The sequence below is a fragment of the Macrobrachium rosenbergii genome, chromosome 42, assembly GCF_040412425.1.
Source record: "Macrobrachium rosenbergii isolate ZJJX-2024 chromosome 42, ASM4041242v1, whole genome shotgun sequence".
Taxonomy (NCBI): domain Eukaryota; kingdom Metazoa; phylum Arthropoda; class Malacostraca; order Decapoda; family Palaemonidae; genus Macrobrachium; species Macrobrachium rosenbergii.
The window spans coordinates 13,036,600-13,056,695 of NC_089782.1; the positions used below are offsets into that span (position 1 = coordinate 13,036,600).

Genomic DNA, 20,096 nt, shown 5'->3' on the forward strand with positions numbered 1-20,096 from the left:
ATCAGTTTGCGATACTACCTGAAAAAGAACAACTAATTCTCAGATTTTAAAGCAGATTGAAATTTGACGATTCTCAATGAATGGCAAGTATCACCAATGCTCAAGGGTACTGTGCGCTCTCTAAACAGACCTTTAAGGCACAGTGTTCGATTAAATCCCATTTTCAAAAGAGAGGGTCCGTCGCATCGCTTCCCATCGACTCGAACACTCAACTTGCCAGTCTCTTATCAGTCTCCCCCCAAGGTCCCAGGACCCACCAAACAATTCCTGTCACACCCACTTCATAAAAGACAGGAGCCCCAAAATCATTATCTGCATATAGGTTTCTACGCTCCGCCTTCCGCCCATTCCACTAGGAGGTCCGCTCCACCTTTTCCCTGTCACCAAACTCCAAGTATCTCTTTATCCTCTGGGCAAACAATGCCGGTTTCCCAAATAACACAATCAGGAATCGGTGACCCCCAACTATTCTCCGAAACAAAAAGTTCTCTTTAAGTAACGAAGTTTGGCCATCATAGAAACAAGAGGCTGAATGCTGTTTCCGTCTGATGATCTGGCAGGCGAACAAGTCCTCCTCAACTTACATTGCGCGTCAGTCGAGGCAAAGATTCCGAATCGACAAAGAGCTTTGATAGCCAAAGGAAGATTCCATCGCAGTGGCAATGTCTTGTAATTAGTTTTTGTAAATATCTATTCCTTTGCAGATCTTTGCCTTCAGGTGTTCAAACAGACTCGATTTTACGAAAGGCACTGACAAATAGATGGGATGTAATGATAATGGAATACTTGCAATTTATTTGCAGTACAGAAGAGGGAATGTAACGTGAAATTCTATGGAAACATATAGTAAATATTGAGAACATATTTTTCATTCTGGCACCAGTATGAAAAATATACGTTTATTACAAGTAGCTAAATATGGGTTTTTATTTCCTTCTAGGAGTAAAATCCATTAAACAACGTAGTTATTACTATCAAGTGAAAATCCTTTTCCACTAACGTTGCATACTGGACGTTAATATTGGAGACCTTCAATGGAGTCTAAATATAGTGGCTTTACAATGAACGCTTAACTTCCTGATTTGTTCTGAATTTGGAATGGTTGCCAAGAAAATAAACATAAGGATAAAATAGAAAACATTCTTCCTTTCCTATCCTTCCCATGTCGCGGACAGAAATGCGTTCAGTGCTTTAATTACGTAGGATTAAAATTCAACTTTACTCATGCGTGCATTTGCTAGCCGAGGTCGCACACATTTCACTAGAAATGAAAAAGACCCACCTTCACTCTTGCTATGTAGTTTTGAGCAGTTCGAATTATATCTCATCCACACAAATACTTATCAGCTATCAAAAAAGTACCGTTTGCACCAGTCACCTGAGCAACCACCACATCATATTTGTCAGTTCCATAATGCAGATTATTTTCTAAATCTTCAGGTGTCATGTTAATCTTCACCCACTGATTGTGATAAAATTGATTAAACTTACTTATCTTTCAGGGACTGGTAGACAGACAAAAACACACAAAGACATAACATTGGGATTACTATTTTTAGGAGTAAGGAGAGGATAATAATTCTTCTCGGGAAACGCCTTAATATTTCTCTTCCTCCGTTATATGCATTCTGTGTTTACAAAGATGAATATATATGTTCATCTTCATATATTTTAAGTAAAAAAAACAGACAAGTATACAAACCAGTTTGTGAAGACTAGTTTTCATAAAATAAAACCTAAAACTTTTAATTTACATCTTAGGTGGAAAAATGTAAATTAGAATTAAAACGCTTTGTTCATAGACGAGGTTTGAGTTTAATTGTATAGAAAGTTTCTACGAAACTTGATTGTTCTTCAAACTTAATTTGTTTAAAATGGTATAATCAGAAATAGTAGACATAATTATAAATCCACAAAGCTAAAGTGGCTACCGACTTGTATACTTGAATCTTTGTTTTTCGTTTTTCTTGTCTTCGCGTCATCTTTTCTTATTCTTTTTTACTTTCTTACTACCTGGAATTTCTGCAGCTTGTCTTGCTCTCATTCTCATCTTCTTCATCTTTGTACTAATTGCTAGCATTCGCTCCGCAATTACAAGGTCATTTTGTTTTTATACTCTAACATCCGAGTCCACTTTCATCTCCTGTATATTTTATCCAGCTCTTCTGACTTCTCCTCATCCTCTTCCTCGAAACACAAAAAGCAGGTTTCCACATTTGGCAGTATTTCAGTTTAGAACGTGGGAAAATTCTTTTCTCGGTGGGAAAAAGATTTCCTATTTTTTGCTTCTATTTTGCGGTATTTCCACATCACGAAATACAGTCCAGAAATAAGGTTTTTAGGAAAATGTTAAAGAAAAGTTTTCCTTCTTAGAAAACTTGTTGTCTTTTTCTCCTTGACGTAAGAAATAGGAAAAATAAACAAACAGCCGGCCGCTGTTCGATTGTGCTTCTCCGTCTGGGTTTTTTGCCCGTCTGCTTATTTTCCAACGCGATCATTTATTTCCTGTAAAAGTGTGAAAGCATTAAAATACTGTTTGCCATCAGATATATATATATATATATATATATATATATATATATATATATATATATATATATATATATATATATATATATATATATATATATATATATATATATATATATATATATATATATATATATATATTATAAATACAGATAAAATCCACGGTGGATTTTATCTTTATTTATATATTCATCACGTTCCATATTTTCGTGATTCAGTTATACATATATATATTATATTTATGTGTATATATTTATATATATATATATATATATATATATATATATATATAAATATATATATATATATATATATATATATATATATATATATATATATATATATATATATATATATATATATACATGTATATATATATATATATATATATATATATATATATATATATATATATATATATATATATATATATATATAGATATATATATATATATATAGTGCAGGAAGGGCGAATAAAAAAAAGTGGTGGCGTGAGACAATGGAAGGTCCTGTGAAGGAAAGGAAATTATTCAAGGTGCAGTTGCATGACAGTAAAAGGAGATTTATATGGAGGATATATAGGCTATTAAAGAAAGACATGAGAGGCAATAAGAAGGATGCCAATAAAGATAAAGGGGAGAAGGTGATTAAGAACTTTAGGATGATTAACAACTTGTTCTAAAAAGTAGTAAATGCAGAGATGAATAAGAAAGAAATAGATCTAAGAATACAAGATGCGATGTGCTATCTGAAGTGAATGAAGTTTTCGATCGATGGAATGAGTATGTGAAGACTTGTCGAATGAGGAGGACAGAAAAGAGGCAGACCTGAATAATGCAAGAGCAGAGAGGTTGATAGTGTGACTGAACGGCTGACCAAGGTTGTAATGTATGTCTTGATGAGGGAGAGGTTCCGAAGGAATGAGTAAGAGAAACGATTGGCCAAATGTTAAAAGGTAAAAGTAAGAGGTGACTGAGAATTGACAGCAGAAGATTTACTCAGTATACCAGGAAATTGTATGGTAAAACAGATGACAGATGTACTAATAGGAAAAAAACAGCATGGGTTTGGACCAGAAAGAGGGTATGTAGATCAAGTGATTGTCGTGAAAAATTTCTGTGAGAAGTTTGTAAGAAAAAAAAATTGTGTAGGTATGCTATGAAGGACAGGTTGTGAAGGGTGATCCATTTTTTTTTCATGATGGAAGCAAATTGTGTTGGAATATATAGATGCTTTACTAGGAAATTTATATAAGTATCATCTTGCCAACTTTGTGTTCCCACCAACTAAGCTATATCCTGCCCAACTGAGTTGACTTATCACTTGGTATGTTCACTCCAATACTCAACCACTCTGCTTTTACATTCATCAGTAATGCACAGTGCTTCCTAGAATTCAGCCTTGAGCTTTGAATGAACTTGCTATTCAGGTGAATACTTGATCCCTTTACATTCATCAGGCTTAACCATTCAAAAGGTTATGTCAACCCTAATCACATTAGGCTTTTCCCAAACCTGGCGTTTGTACAGATAGCTGTGTTTTGCAGCTGTTTATCTGACAATGAAAACGTTTAATCAGTTATTCTTAGATCATTATTTCCTTCAGATATTTAGCTTTATTCATTCAAGTGATATATCTCAGCTAATTCCCTTTAGAATCACTGGCCCTATATTTTCTACACTTTCTGGAAGTGTCACTAAAAGCATCTGGTATCCATGCTATCACGAAGTGAATGTAATTCTGCAATTTTTGGAGTACTGGCTGTGTAATACTTCATTTTCCTTTAAGCCTTGAGTATTGTCTAAATATTGCAAGGAATTTTGAACAGTGGCAGCTCTAAGCAGAGTGGTCTTTGAGGGTTGAAATTTCAGTACCAGCTGGTACATCTGTGCAGGGTACGATACACATTTTCTGTCATGAATACTTGGATGGAATTTCACTTATTGACTTCTTTTCTGAACTGACCTCCTTTGTTATGAAATGCTCAGTCTTTCCTGAATGATAGAAACTCATTAAGTCATAATTGTCTTTGAAGTAGCCGGAAACTTCAAGATGAGTAGGGCTAATTACAGCCCTCAAAGAACAGAATTTCTCTACCAAAAAAAAAACCACACGGACAACAAAAATGTAATTTCCAGCCATCTTTTACTTTTATTCTGGAGGCTATATCGAAAACGTTATACAACCATCTACTGTAACACAGAGGCAAGTGACGAAAACCCTGTCAGTGAGTGCTACTCTTAATATAGGTTTCGAATTTACAAAAATGGTTTTGGCAGACATTTAGAATAAGGGTGCCATATTGATTAAGTTAAGCATGTGAGAAGGTTTTCACCAAAATTGTTATCAGGAACACCAATCTGATATGAAAGTTTGGTAGTTTTGGCAATCCACTTAGCCCATGAACTAATTTGCACTATGAACATGCATTAAATAATGAACTTTGCCGCATGTTAGAAGAATACAGTAAGTACAAGACGGTACGTATTAAAAAAATTTTCAGTTTTTAGAGTTCATGAATTTAGTAATAAAAAAGATTTTCTGGAACCAGATGCGTTCTCTATCATCATATCCCATTCGCAAAGAAAATTCCGATAAATTAAAGAAGGTAATGTGTTCTGGGTATTGAAATTTCTTGGACTGCCTGTCAATGTCGCGGTCTTATTGCCATTTGCATGTGGATGCAACAGTATCAGATACCCCTCCCGGATCAATTCTGGTCATCGGAAAAGGATATTAAGGCTGTTTGCCACTGGACTTCAGAGCCTTCAAGCTATCACATTATCGTCCCCATTGCTGTTCTGTGAGACATTAGAGGAGGCACGTGATGCACCAGACGTCTTCCGGGCTGACGGGTCTATCGAAATTACTCGATCAGAGAGAAAGAGGTCGTACGAGTTGGTTTTATGCCTATAAAAGATCAGACTCAGACATTGATTTTTCAGTGCTTTTCATGATGTAGCGAAAGATGATTGCATATTATTGGGAATCAAACGTCCACGGCTCATTGTACGTTGATTAATGAATTTTTGCAGTTCATTCGTTTTCTATTTATTCATAACCAATACAGCATTGTAAACGAAAGTTGAATCCAAACAACCGATTTACAATTGTAAACATTTCCAACAAAACCTTAAACCTTATATCCACAACTTAGTGCATAAATAAAAAGAGGTGAGCTCAATTCACTAAAAATAATAACAAGAGAAACAGACAGACAAACAGACAGAGACGGCCAGAGAGGGGGCAGGAGGTATTGGGTGAGAGCGGGTGTGTTCTTAAATGGTGTATTTTTCGCACTCAAGTCGAACAGAAAAATGCAATTTCCTGTATTGGGAATCGTTGTCGATCTCTCTGGGTGAATCCGTTTTACCTTTTAAAACCTGCGTACTTTTTAGCATTACACTTCGGTTGTTATTCCTTTTTTCTTGTGGAGGGGTGCTTTAGTTTTATCTGTGATATTGTATTGTAATAGAAACCTGAAAATTTTTCCAAATTTCTTGCTAGTTTCTGTCATTTTTATTCCTTTTTGACATCTCATCTGATTTCATCTTTTCTCCTTTGATTTTCCTCTTCGAAATGTTGACGTTCCATTATGCCCATATGCATTTTTCTCATAAGAGCACCACTGATATTTGACAAGTCATTAAAATTTTTTCTTTATAAAGGTTCTCTCCACAAATTCAAATTCTGGTTGTACCACTTGGTGTCGGATGTTGGAAATGACCAACGTTTGCGCCGTAGCTTCGAATTACAAAACGAAACAAACAAGGACGGATATTAAGAAACTGCTGTCCACAGACACATAGTACTTTGTCTTCTCAAGTATGTACACAGCTGAATTTTACCTAATGTAAAAGGAATCCAAACAAATTATTTCTGTATTTCTCTTGTTAACAAGCACTTTCCATTACATCACTCTGGCGAGAAGTTCATTATGTAAATAATATAATATCTTATCTCGGCTGGTATGTATGTATTGAAGAGATATTCCTATATATTTTTCTTTTGGGATATGAGGTTTTCAGATAGAGAATGAACCCTCAAATTCGAAGAAAGTAGAAAGTTAAGTACACTAAGAAATAGTAAAATTAATTCATGCGCCTGGCATTCTATCATTACCCATGTCATAATGGGTAATCATCATTTCGACTGTCATGTGTATTTTTTAGGGTTCCTTGGCATGTGGTAAAGTTAGAATTTTCTGTGACGCCTTCTTTAATGCATTGGACGAAACTTGAGATGTTAATAAGTGTTGACAAGGACTATCACGTTATATGGAACAACCCTGGCTACTTTTATTATGTAATTTAGCTTAATGCTGAACGATAGTGCCCTGTATACAGTGATCCTGCACTCGGTGGCCTAGAGTGGATGCAGTATAGAAATGGAAATGGAATATAAAATTTAGGTCAAAGGCCAAGCACTGGGACCTATGTCATTCAGCGCTGAAAGGAAAATTTAGAGTAAAAGAGTTTTTAAAGGTGTCACAGGAGGAAACCTCGCAGTTGCACTATGAAACTATTGTTAGAGAGGGTGGCAAGAAATATGGGGGAAAGAGATGTGAACGGAGGTACAGTGAAAACAATTAAAGGGGTTGGAGCTAGGGGCCGAAGGGATGCTGCAAAGAACCTTAAGTAATGCCTACAGTGCACCGCGTGAGATGCACTAACGGCACTTCCCCACTACGAGGGTGGATGTAGTATTATCAATGATTGAATGATTGATCTCTCCTTCAGGTCAACTGTATCTATATACAATACTGACCTGTTATACCTATCCTTGCGTTTGCAGCCATTAAAATTTTCTCTAAATCCTTGTACTCGTGCTTGTATGTTGCAAGTATTTCTTGCACATGTATAAAGCAATGCTATTTTGGTTGTTGACTTGCGTCTTTTCCTGTCTTTCAGCATTTATGTTGTTGAAGTCATGCAAAACCCATCATACGCTTTTTGTATGTGTTAGACAAAGAGTGAATTGATAGTTTAATTCTGCATTAACTGTGCTTCATATGCTGGTAATGGCTTGACATAGAATATACAGCTAAGCTTTTATAGGCAACTTTCTCCTCTGGAATTTGAGAACCTTTTCAGGCTTCAAGGACCTGTGTAAGTGCAAACTAGTAAGATGTACTCCTTTTATCTGTTCTTCTCGAAATGTTTTAAACTCCTACTCCCATGTCTTTATTTTTGTAATAAACATTTTGTTAACGTTCTATCAGTATAAACGGGATAGGGAATGCGAAGTTGAATACTACAGCAGAATGCTGCTTTGCTGCCATTATTTCTCACAGGAGGGGGGTGGGGGAGCGGTTTACATAACAGTGAGAAGTAAACTTTTCTTTATATGGAATAAATGAAAGAAAAACGAAAAATAAAAATTATGATTATGAAGGGATAAAGTAAGAATTGGAGTGGCTAAAATATTCGTCTGTATCTGTAAAATTATTCACAACACACGATCGAAAATGAAATTTACGTAACATATGAAAGGGTTCAGCGTCGGAATGGAGAAAAATAAAGTTCGATAAAAGTGTCAGCCAAATATCAGTGTAATATTGAATGGCATGTAGTCTGACTGTAAAGGTTTTCAGCGGTTCCATAAAGACTGGCACTTGTAATACATACAGTGACAGTTTTGATAGTAAATTTTCATATGATTAATGATGTGGAATAAACTGTCGATCCCACTCGTTTGATTTTGAGTCAATTCCATTTTGAATAACGAGGAAAATGAATTACGTAAATTTGCAAAAGCCATAATGGACTTTGACTGATTTTATGACAATAAAGTTATCGGTAGGACAATCTTTTTAATTATGCTGCAGGAATGGGAACGCTGGGTGTTGTACACAGGTATTTTTTTTTTATCTGTAATTCCCCCGGATAACTATCTGCCATTAGTTTCGCTGCTTCATATTCATTTATCACATACCAGCCTTTGTTGTGATATGTGCTGCGTTATGTGAAAACCGTCGTAAATATTGTTCAGACGCATATCTATAAGCATGCGCAAATATTTATGTGCATATACAAATACAAACACACACACATACATACATACTTAAATACATACATATGTATGTGTGTGTCTTGTTAATCCGCGGTATGCTACACTTGACCAAAGCACTGAATTAACTACTTGGAAGTATGTGTGTGTATGTATATGTATATATATATTATATATATATATATATATATATATATATATATATATATATATATATATATATATATATACATATATATATATATATATATATACATACATGGGTGTGCCTGTGTTTGGGAAGATTCTCTTTTAAACGCTCATTATGAAAGATGACCTTAAAAGTACAGGTACAAAACTTCTAGCTTAATTGTTCTCATTTTTTCAAAGATCTTTCTGTGGATCGATTGTGAATAATAAGGATATCAAAATCCTGAATTGGCAAATATATCCAGAAGGCCAGTAAAACCTTTCCACTCCATTAGTTACTCAGCATCAAGATTATGTTACAGTAAGAACTTACTTGTGAATGGAAAAGAGGTAGAAATCCCAATTAGCTAATGATCTCATGCGTGTTTGTATGGGCACAGCCCTCTGCTTTAATGAAAGTGGAATATGGGTAGTTTAAAAATGCCAGTAAGCTTGATTTTTCAGTGGAGAAAGTCAAGAAACCGACTGATTTAACCCCGATCTGTTTGCACTTTGGTTGTATTAGGACTGAGTGGAGAGTGAGCTCATTTCTCACTTAAAATGCATCACAGTGAAACCTCATCACAAAAATCAGGCTTATAGTTCCACCTGACTGGATAAGATTGTTGGCTTCACTGATGAAAGCAAATTCTATTCAGCTACAAGGACAGTGAAACAAAGGAATGCAAGATCTTTTGACTTTACCCTTGGGTTTTTCAAGCAAACTTGAGAATGTTTTAGCGTAAAGGCTAAAAATCTTGCACTCCGTTGTTTTCTCGTGGCCATTCACAATACACACACACACACACACACACACACACACACATATATATATATATATATATATATATATATATATATATATATATATATATATATATATATATATATATATATATATGTTTATGTGGGTGTGTTGTGTTTGTGTGTAAAAAGGCATATTAATATTGCCCATGAATATATGTTATGACCACATTCAGAAAGAAGTGGAGACCCTTTAGCTTGTATCAGCTGGTTGTTTCTTTGACCAAGTAACAAGACATTTGTCAAAACGTTGATAAAATAGCTGTAAAGGTGACCATACGTTAAGATGCTGAACTAAACACCTTCCATAAACTGAATCACTGTTAAACAGGAAGAAAAGACCCTATGGAGCGTAAACGGACGCCAGACTGACAAATGAAGCTGAAGTGACTTTATAAAGAGAGAAAGGGTCCGTAACCCGGAAGCTTATCAGAGGTCTTGAGACCGGAACTGCTAGCAGCTAGATCGTATGTTCAGTGGAAAGGGTCTCCTTATCAGAACACATAATTAGAACCTCAGAACCGGTGAAGTTCAGGGAAAATCAGTGTGAGACGAGAGCGAGGAAAGAAATGGGCTACAAACTTCTCGTAGGCATCGTAGAGTACATATATGCAAGCTTATAAAATTAAAGATCGTCGTTACGTGGACACACACACACACGCACACGCACACACACACACCCAAGTATATACCTAAACTCAGTTTTGTATCCTATGGTAGCATTCTAGCTCTTGGGTGGCCTTTTGGGATGCACACATGAGAAAGAAAAGAGGTACCTAATTCACTGCTAACGTCAAATTGTCGGATCGCTCGAGAATTGAACATGTAATATGAGGTATACTGGTTTCCTGTACCTCCTTGTGTTCTGTGGACTATTTTGAAGATTTTCTGTTGTCTTTTCCATACTTGAATTTTGTAACTATGTTGGTATTGATTCAACAATCCTAGAGTCAAGAAAGTCTTTTCTTTATTTTTTTCTGGGGGGAATGGAAACAAATAACAGTCATCAGGCGAAATTATTTTATTTCTTAGTTATCTGGAATATGAGTATAAAACTTGCTTTGACAAAGTTAATTTCCCGCGTATAAAGAGAATTTTGGTTACTAGATTTTCTAAGAAATAATATAACATTGACAAAAATTCAACGTACACGTTGCATGCCACATACATGGGGTAAATACACAGATCCGGGCAAAGTTAACCATGCAAGCAAACGGCGATTGACATAAAATATAGACAAAAAACACAGTATTCCATTAGTTAAGTATTTAAAGACAGTGAAAGTTAGATAATTTGTTACCGAAACATTTATATAAGGGAGTAGTCGATGGAGAGCCACCATACGAGGATGCTCTGGCGTTTGCAGATTATCAGATGAATGTGAAGTATGTGTTGAAACGTTCGCACGGGGTGTGGTTTACTGAAAAAACCGGGCCCGAACTAAGAGAACATTTGAGAGAAATCTACCGAGATTTTGGAAGAGACGACGCAGTCCATGGCCAAACCAGGCTTTTTCAGCAAGGCTTAACGGATAACCATAGTCCTGATATATTAAACACGTTCCTGCCGTTTTTGTTCGAGCTAATGAAATGGGAGAGAGTAATTATTTAAAGCGTCACGGTGGGCAACAGACGGAAAATTCGATGCAAATAATGTAGCGGAAATGACTGACAGTGCTCTTTTGTTTGTGCGTTTACCGGAAATACTCGTGAATAACTTCAATCATGCCCGGAAACCGGATGGCGTAGTAAACGCATACCTCCCAAAATCCCCACTATTAATTTATCCGAGGTTAGTTTGGTATAGTGGTCGTCAATAAAAGCACGGAAGGAAAGGTAACAGAGTCAATTTAAAGCTAACAGAAGAAGAGGAAAGAGATAAGGAAATAAAAGCAGACGTTGACGCAATACAATTTGTTTAAATCTTCAAAGACCTGGACATTTTGAGACCGATTGTAGAGTTTGGTCTTATTTTTCATTCCACCGAACGAGAGGTCACAGAAATGATGACCGCAAGACGCATAGAAGATACGGAAGTTTTTCCCGTAATCAAACCCTGAGACCAAGATCCGTATCACGGCAACGTGGTCAAGTTTCCCCAAGGACGAATCTGGTTCGAAATCAGGTCATCTTAGCTGGAGAGAGCTTTCAGACGGGAGAAATGGAAAGCTTGCAATAATAACTTTGGCAAAAGTTAAAGAATCCAACTCGACGACTTCTAAATCATCAATGTTGGTAGCAAATAGCTCTTTAAGCCGAATTTCCTTGAGATGTACCTGATGGTAGGAAGACATTTGTATTCATTAATACCGTTTCACTTCAGACTGTAACGCCATATAACAAGGGCAAAAGCCTTGCACACATACCGCTGAAAAATGTAATGGATGAGAATGCGTGCGGCATCCATCAAACTCTATTGCAAGTAATGGGTGATATAAATTTTCGGTTCGAAATGTGAAATAGCATTTTTGATTAATTGATCTGGATGGCTACGAACGTGAATTTATCGTGTCACTTATCAACCGGGTATGCAACGTTAGTTAGTAATGCAATTATTTTGAAACCGAGTAAGGAAGAGATTGATGTCGGACGACTGTAAAGTTGTTTGAAGGATTAATGACTTAGAATACGATGAACGGCTCACTCAGGTTCGATAATGAAAGAGAAACAAATAAGGCGGACAACAGTAATGAGAGAGACGGTACAGTAACTGAATCGGGTATAGGGAAGCAACAAGTTCCATGGGAATCCAACTAAATTTGATGTCGGTCAGAGAGGTAATGAAAGTACACGCCATAACCAGCGCCAAGTATAAACCTAAGAGGAATGTAAAGCCAGGAGAACGGAGAGTAATAATAATAACATGTATAATATAGTTAAAGTTCAGTTGGAAGAGAAGTGATGACGTTAACTAATACACAAGTGATAAAAATGGTAAAGGGCGTATACATTGTTTAAATGAAGCTCGCAAAGGTTAAATATCAATATATTCCGAGCTACTAATGGTCGAGGTGGTTCATCTTTCCTTGAAAAGAGAACAAAGTTAACTGAACTGGAATCGCGCTAATCCATTAAAGACAGTTCAAAATATAACAGGAACCGTGATGAAATTAATGTTGGACTCAGAGCGAGCAATTTTCGGATATCAGGGATAAATTGTTGGCATTGTTATATGGAATTACGGAGGTCTGAGAGGCCTACTAAGGGATTCAGAGCCGATGAAACACGGGTTTTCAGCAACACCTCTTTATCAAAGCATCGGATAAAGGTAAACGTTGGCAAGTGTATATTTTATAACCCTACTTAATTTTTGCGAGTATTATTTAGTACCTAAGTTCGATAGTTTTGATATTTATACAGGAAAATGAAGTCGCCGATGCCGGAACCGAGAAAGGCCCAGACAAGGATCCTAAAACAATTTGTTACGTAAACGTAATATGACGCCATGCGGTTCCGCCCATCCACCGGGTAGGCGGTGGATGGATATGCTTACAGTCTAGGCTCCAACAAATTCGATAATGGCCAGCAGGATATGGAATTGTCCCCGTGGTTGCAAGACTGCATTTGTGCTACAGCTTGGCACTTTGTATACAGGCGAGAAGATCCGTGGCAAGATTTACTATAGCGTGAATGGGTAATTATTTCTATAGTGGGTAATAGTTACTTGGCCAACCCAGAAGTGTGGGCAGGAGCTGTTGTTAAATGATCCCGGCCGCTTCTAGAGTGACGGTGAAGACATTTTGTAAAAATATTATGTATAGTGTTAGACGTTTTATTTGTATATCTAAAACATATTTATTAAAACAAATTTATTACAACAATATGTTCCTCATTCAAACTGATTCCAGTATATTTTCCTTTCCATTCATATCAGTATAAATCGTGTTACATTTGATTGATATTAAGTAGGTAAATAATAGCTTGCCCTCAAAATCTTGACTCCTACCATTACCTTTTATTTGCAGCGGGTAGGCTATACGAGCGCTGTTTAGGGTGCTGTATGATATTAAAAAAAAAAAAAAAAAAAAAATAGCAGTGAGTTACATTAACTGAAATAAAACAATGGCGTTGACCTTTTCACCTCTAACAATTGAGGGAAATGAGGTATCATAGCTTTTCATTTGAATTCTACTTCTAGTGACCGCTCCTGACTTGCCGCAAATAGAATGATATAGTGTCGAAACCTTAGGTACAACAAAACGGATTGTCTTTTTGTATTCCGGCCCTCAATAGATGTAGATCTAACAAATGAACTATAGACTGGTTCATTACGTGGGTGAATTACATACATTGAATTATTTGTAAAGAAGAAACAATGCGAATATCAAGAAAATGGAGGAATTCCAAGCTAACAACCTAAGTCCCAACAGCTGCTGTGGAAGTTGTGATGAAACCTCCACAAAATAATAATAGTAATAATGAAATTATTGAGAATGCTCGTCATCATTGATATCGTTGAAATCTAGGATGGGTATTAATATTAATTGGTGAATATGCTATCAGCAAATGGACAGAGCCACAGTGAAGAGACGTTTTTCCCATATGTAAATTTCTCTTCACTGTGGGTGGAGCCTCATGACGTCATAGGTTACCCTCATTATTGTGTTCAAAACCCTTACCTGCGATTTTGATGGGTCTGGCATAGGAAACATACTTTTACTCGGAGAAGTACCAGAACTATTGAACTTAGGTACTAAATAATACTTGCAAAAATTAGGTAGGGTTGTGAAATATTCACTTGCCAACTTTCACCTTTATCCGATGCTTTGATAAAAAGGTGTTGCCGAAAAACCGTGTTTCATCGGCTCTGAATCCCTTAGTAGATGGCAATTCCTCGGGCGTAACAGAAAACAAGTAAAAGATGTGCCAAAGTTTCGTCGGTGCAGTCGAGTTTTCTGTACAGCCGCTACAGCGTATAATTAAGGCCACCGATAATAGATCTATCTTTCAGTGGTCTCGGTATGATAATGCTGTATGAGTCGCGGCCCATGAAACTTTAACCACGGCCCGGTGGTAGCATATCCTATATCGTTGCCAGAAGCACGATTATGGCTACTTTAACTGTAAATAAAATAAAAATAATGGGGCTAGTGGGCTGCAATTTGGTATGTTTGATGATTAGAGGGTGTATGATCAACGTACCAATTTGCAGCCCTCTAGCCTCAGTAGTTTTTAAGATCTGAGGGTAAACAGAAAAAGTGCGGACAGAAAAAAGTGCAAACTGAATGAAGTGCGGACTGACAGACAAAGCCGGCACAATAGTTTTCTTTTACAGAAAACTGAAAAATGACATACCAGCACACCCGGTACCACAGCCTGACAGGGAAGCCACAGAAGCAGAAGAAAAGATGTTGTTATCCGAATCTAGCGAACCGTTGTTGATTTCAAAGAATCTAATCGTAGATTAATGAGATTAATAACGGAATTTGTTAGCAGAAAAATGAAACCTCTAGAAGCGGTAGATTACAATATCGCTTAATGTCCTTCAGACTCAAATCCATCCCCATCACATTTGTGAGATTAATGGAAATATTTTCACTGGAATTTTTTGTAATTGAAGTTTTTTATACTCATAGGATAGTAGCTTGTAGTAACATGACTGAAAACATCTTGAACTTCTAGGGAAAGTATAACAGAAATAAAAGGAAACGAATCTTCAATTAAAATTGAAGAGGGAATGCTCCTTTCCAAGTAAAGTCGAATATCTCGGTCACAAGTTATTAAAGAAGGGATAGAAGTATGTCAATGGAAAATCGAAGCCATTCAGAGCTACTCTTATATAGGTTAAATCTGCAAAACTATTTTCAGGCTCGATGGGTTTTTACCGTGGTGGATACCTGATAGAGTGATTCAATTTTCAGTGAATTAGCCTCATTTATTTAGTATTTGAATATCTTTTATGAATATATACTGTTCATCACGCATGCCCTCATTTGGCAGTTTATGAAATGCACCCCGTAAACTGCAAAAAGTAAACAAAGAGTGAGAAGAATAGAGACACATAATAAAAACCATGCCTTCCGTGCTGCAATATTATTTCATGAAATGTTTTCGAGAAAAGGCCTTTTCCCAGCTGCTATTATAATTGTTATTTTATTGTTATTCTAGCTGGAGTCGTCGTTGTGAAAAACGCGGATCTTTTTACGCAAAAGCATACATGTTTGTGAATACCCAAACGTGTGCATGAATTGAAACACATATAGGCACTACATATGTATACATAGTTGTACACACCTGTACCCATTCAGTTAGGCTCACCCATAGATTATTATTATTATAAATATTTTCCGGGAATTTCCGAGATTTGGAATGATTATTTTTCATATATTAATGAAAGAGATTTTACCCACAACCATTTTCATAGTTACAAAAACCATTTCACGTATAGGACAAAAATTATTCACGTATGTGTAATTTACAAAGATGCAAGAGTAGAGAGAGAGAGAAAGAGAGAGAGAAAGAAACGTACGAATAAATTCAGGAATAGGCCCAAGAGAGAAAGATGGAATATTTTCAAAAATCGTTTAGCTACATCGAGTCTGATGGAGCATGAGGAAAAGAACAAGAGAGAGTGAGTGACAGATGACGGTAACTCAATATCGCGTTCGCACATGCACATATATACACACGTTTACGCACGTATTTACTTCTTCGTTGACAGAAAATCACACACACCAACGCGCGCACACACACGTGTGTATATATATATATATATATATATATATATATAATGTGTGTGCGTGTGTATATATATGTGTGTGTGCTTGTGTGTGTATATATAAAGATATATATGTGTGTGTGTGTGTGTGGGAGTGTTTATGTTTCTATGAGTGCGTGTGAGCAATCCTGTGTACTCAGGAGAATAGTAAAATGAAGGTCGCCCAAAGAGGAGAAAATGAAAAACGAATCAGTAAGTACTTTCGTGCGGTTGTCACATATTTTCCAGGAGCGCTGAACACGGGAAGAGAATTTATTTTACATAGAAAAACTTTACATCAGAAGAGAAACATTTAAATTTAGAGCAGCTGTAAGAGAAATTACTAAAACAACTTTACAAATCCAAAGTATATAAATGATATAAAAATGAAATGATTGAATGAATTATATTGGTCAGACCGGCAGAAATCTAAATATAAGGCTACAGCAGCACCAATGTGGTGTCAGTACTATTCAGACCTAAAATGCTATATTTTTTCATGAAATGAATTTTGATCATCATATTGACTGACAAAAATGCAGGTCCATAATTCCTTGGAATGATTATACAAAACGTAACGTTTTAGAATCGGCTCATAAAATTTCATCATAGTGACATAATGAATATTGGGTTTGGTCTTTTTAAATTGGATGGCTTTATCATTGAGGAAATTGTTAAGCAAATGAACATAAAAATTGTTCGTTAATAACTGTGAGACAGTGTATGAAGCGTACCTTTTTGAGTTGTGTACATGGCTGTATTCATGGGTATGTGTATGTACTACATGTTAGACAATTATACATACATACATATATATGCATACATACCCATGAATACAGTCATATACATAACTCAAAAAGAAAATAATATATATATACACATGCATACATACATGTGTATATATATATACATACATATATATACTGTATATATGAATGAATTTTTATCACATCACCGTGATTCATATACAGCGTTTGGCTGCAAACGTTCTTTAATATCCAATTCGCTCTACCTCGGAAATAATATATTTTCATATATGTTACCCGAAGGGGAATTTTTTAGTTGATAATAAGTTCGTCGTCTCGTGGGCTCGAACCACGGAAGACAAGAACTCAGGACTACAGTGACGACGAACTTACTATCAACTAAAAAATTCCCTTTCGGGTAACATATGAAAATATATTTCCAAGGTAGAGCGAATTGGATAGTAAACGACGTTTGTAGCTTAATGCTTGTACGTGAATCACGGTGATGTGATAAAAATTCATTCATAATATGGCTGCGTGCGACAAACGCACTACATGGTTAGCATGGCAGAGGGGTTGATATCGATTCTAAATGCAAATACCTGAGTTCGACGGGGATTTGTAGGTGGGAGTCGGTAGCTACTTATACCTCACTTGTTGGCCGGGTGGTTAAAATCGCGTCACTGTAGCCCTGAGTTCTTGTCTTCCGTGGTTCGAGCCCACGAGACGACGAAGTTATTATCAGCTAAAAGATTCTCCTTCGGGTAACATATATGAAAACATACTATTTCCGAGGTAGATCAGACCTATTCTGTCCGATATATAACTTAACCCCCCCAAAAAAATCCTAAGCAACAGAACTTTATTCTGAAACTCTATACTAAAAGATATTGCGTCAGATGGCAACTACACATCATCATATTCTTGTATAATAACATCCGGGCCTAACCTCACTATGAAATTGGCCCATGCCACGACTCCCAAAGTCATGTGAATACGAGACTTCATCATAGAAAAAAAAAGTCTAAAAGTTACCAGATCTCGAAACGGGAAAGAAAAAAAAACAAAAAAGAAACCCATATATCTATGAAACCCTATGGTATTTTGCACTTAATTTTAACTAAGTACTGCAACACACAAGAGCACAAAACTGAACTCTGACAATTAAAGATTTGTATAACTCTACGTCCTCCCCAGTTAAAAAAAAGCTACAAGTCACGCCCCATTTGAAACCCATTAAAAAAACAGAGAGAGAGAGAGAGAGAGAAAGAGAGAGAGAGAGAGAGAGAGAGAGAGAAACAGAGAAAAAAAATATCAGAACCACAGTACAACCCAGGAATTAACCCATAAGATTCCCATTAAGCTGTCTTTTTAATTTTAGATATGGGTCAACCAAGACACACCCGTAATCTCATCAAGAACAACAAACCTATTCCCCTTCTTTACTTCTACAACACGAAAAGGACCTTCAGACTTAGGACCTAGCTCATAGACTGTTCAACTGATTCCTGACATTTATTTTCACAAAAACTATTCCCCCACAGCAACTTTAACTCTATCCGGCTTTTCATTACTTCTATCTACCATATCCCGCGTTTTCACTTCAAGATTCCTAGCAAGACGCCCATATCTCTCTTTTGCCGTCGACACAAGCACCCTAACAGTATCATCCCCCGATGGAATAGGTAACAAATCAAACGCATCCCGCGCTGGGTAACCAAACAGCACTATTGGGAGACATTCCATTGGTATCACTAACCATGGAATTAATGCTATGCTGCACCTTTGGAACATATTAATCCCAATTTACATCATTCCCCCCTACGTTCATTCTGAGAGCTTCAATATCCTTCCTATTTGCCCGTTGACACTGCCCATTAGCTTCTGGTCTATATGGAATAATAGTGACCTTCCAAATGCCCATTACATCTGCAAGACACTCTAACGTCTTGTTCACGAATTCTCTCCCATTATCTGTAATCAGCACCTCAGAAACCCCATAACGACAAATATACCCATTAAAGAATGCAACTGCCACCTCTTTTGCTGCTTTATGCTTCAGCGGAAAAATCTCTATGAACTTAGTTAATTCGTCAACAACCACCAACAGGTGCCTATGACCATAACTAGATTCACAGAAATTGGTCAACAGGTCCATGTGGGCCCTTGCCCACGGCATGCTGAGAATAGGAAATGAACCCAATTTACAAGAAACGACCCTATGGCTTACACGCATTACAAACTGAACTACCTCTCACAGAGTCTTCCACTGACATGAACATATTCTTCCAAAAGAATTGTCCCCATATATTCTGATACGTCTTCTCAATACCCAAATGTGGACTGCCAGACCTTCGGTGAACAATATCCAGAACTGTAGGCACTAAACTCCTAGGAACAACTATTTGTGTTGTATCACCCTTATCCTCATTATTCCTCAGTCTGTATCTGAACTTCCTAACTAACAAATTACCCTCTAATTCAGGCCCTGCAAAAGGTAGTTTATAACCCTTCCTAACTAATTCCCCTCTAAGAAACTCTATTGCATCTGCCAAAATCTCATCCTCATCTACTTGATTGCCCATTAACAACATCTTGAAATGCACTAAACTAGACACTAAGGCAAAGGCCTCTTTGTCCACTGCTGACCACAGCCATTCATTACTACCCCGTGTCTTAAACTTCCAACTGTAAAATGCAATCGGATGGAGTCTTCCATCGAACTTCTGCATAAGACATACCCCTATACCATCATAACTCACGTCCGTTACTAGCGTGAAAGGACGTTCCATATCAGGAAACTTCAACGCTGGGGGATTCAATAAGGCATCCTTAATCTTCTGAGAAGCTAATTGCTGTCCACCTCCCCATACAAACTGCACATCATCCCTCAGGACATCTGTCAAGGGAGACGCTAGAATAGAAAAACCCTTCACAAGCTTACGGAAAAATCCAGCCATGCCTAAGAATGACCGAATCTGTTTCTTATTCTTAGGAGTAGCAAAATCCACAATTGCCCTAACTTTATCATCATTCACTTTCACACCCTCTTTAGAAATGACATGACCCAAATATACTATCTGCCTCTTCAGAAAATTACACTTAGCTAACTTTATCTTCAAACCTGCTAACCTAAGCCTCCTA

At 36.7% G+C, this 20,096-nt stretch overlaps 1 protein-coding gene and 1 long non-coding RNA gene across 2 annotated transcripts in view; one reads left to right on the forward strand and one right to left on the reverse strand.

Annotated features, from left to right (window-relative positions):
* Positions 1-20,096, forward strand: part of LOC136827951 (uncharacterized) — a 505,229-nt gene that overhangs the window by 108,078 nt on the left and 377,055 nt on the right. The gene's annotated exons all lie outside the window — the stretch shown is intronic.
* Positions 1,810-20,096, reverse strand: part of LOC136827943 (uncharacterized) — a 42,426-nt gene continuing 24,139 nt past the window's right edge. Inside the window, exon 3 of the long non-coding RNA XR_010849854.1 lies at positions 1,810-2,505. This is a non-coding gene — a long non-coding RNA (uncharacterized lncRNA). The remainder of the gene's footprint in view (positions 2,506-20,096) is intronic.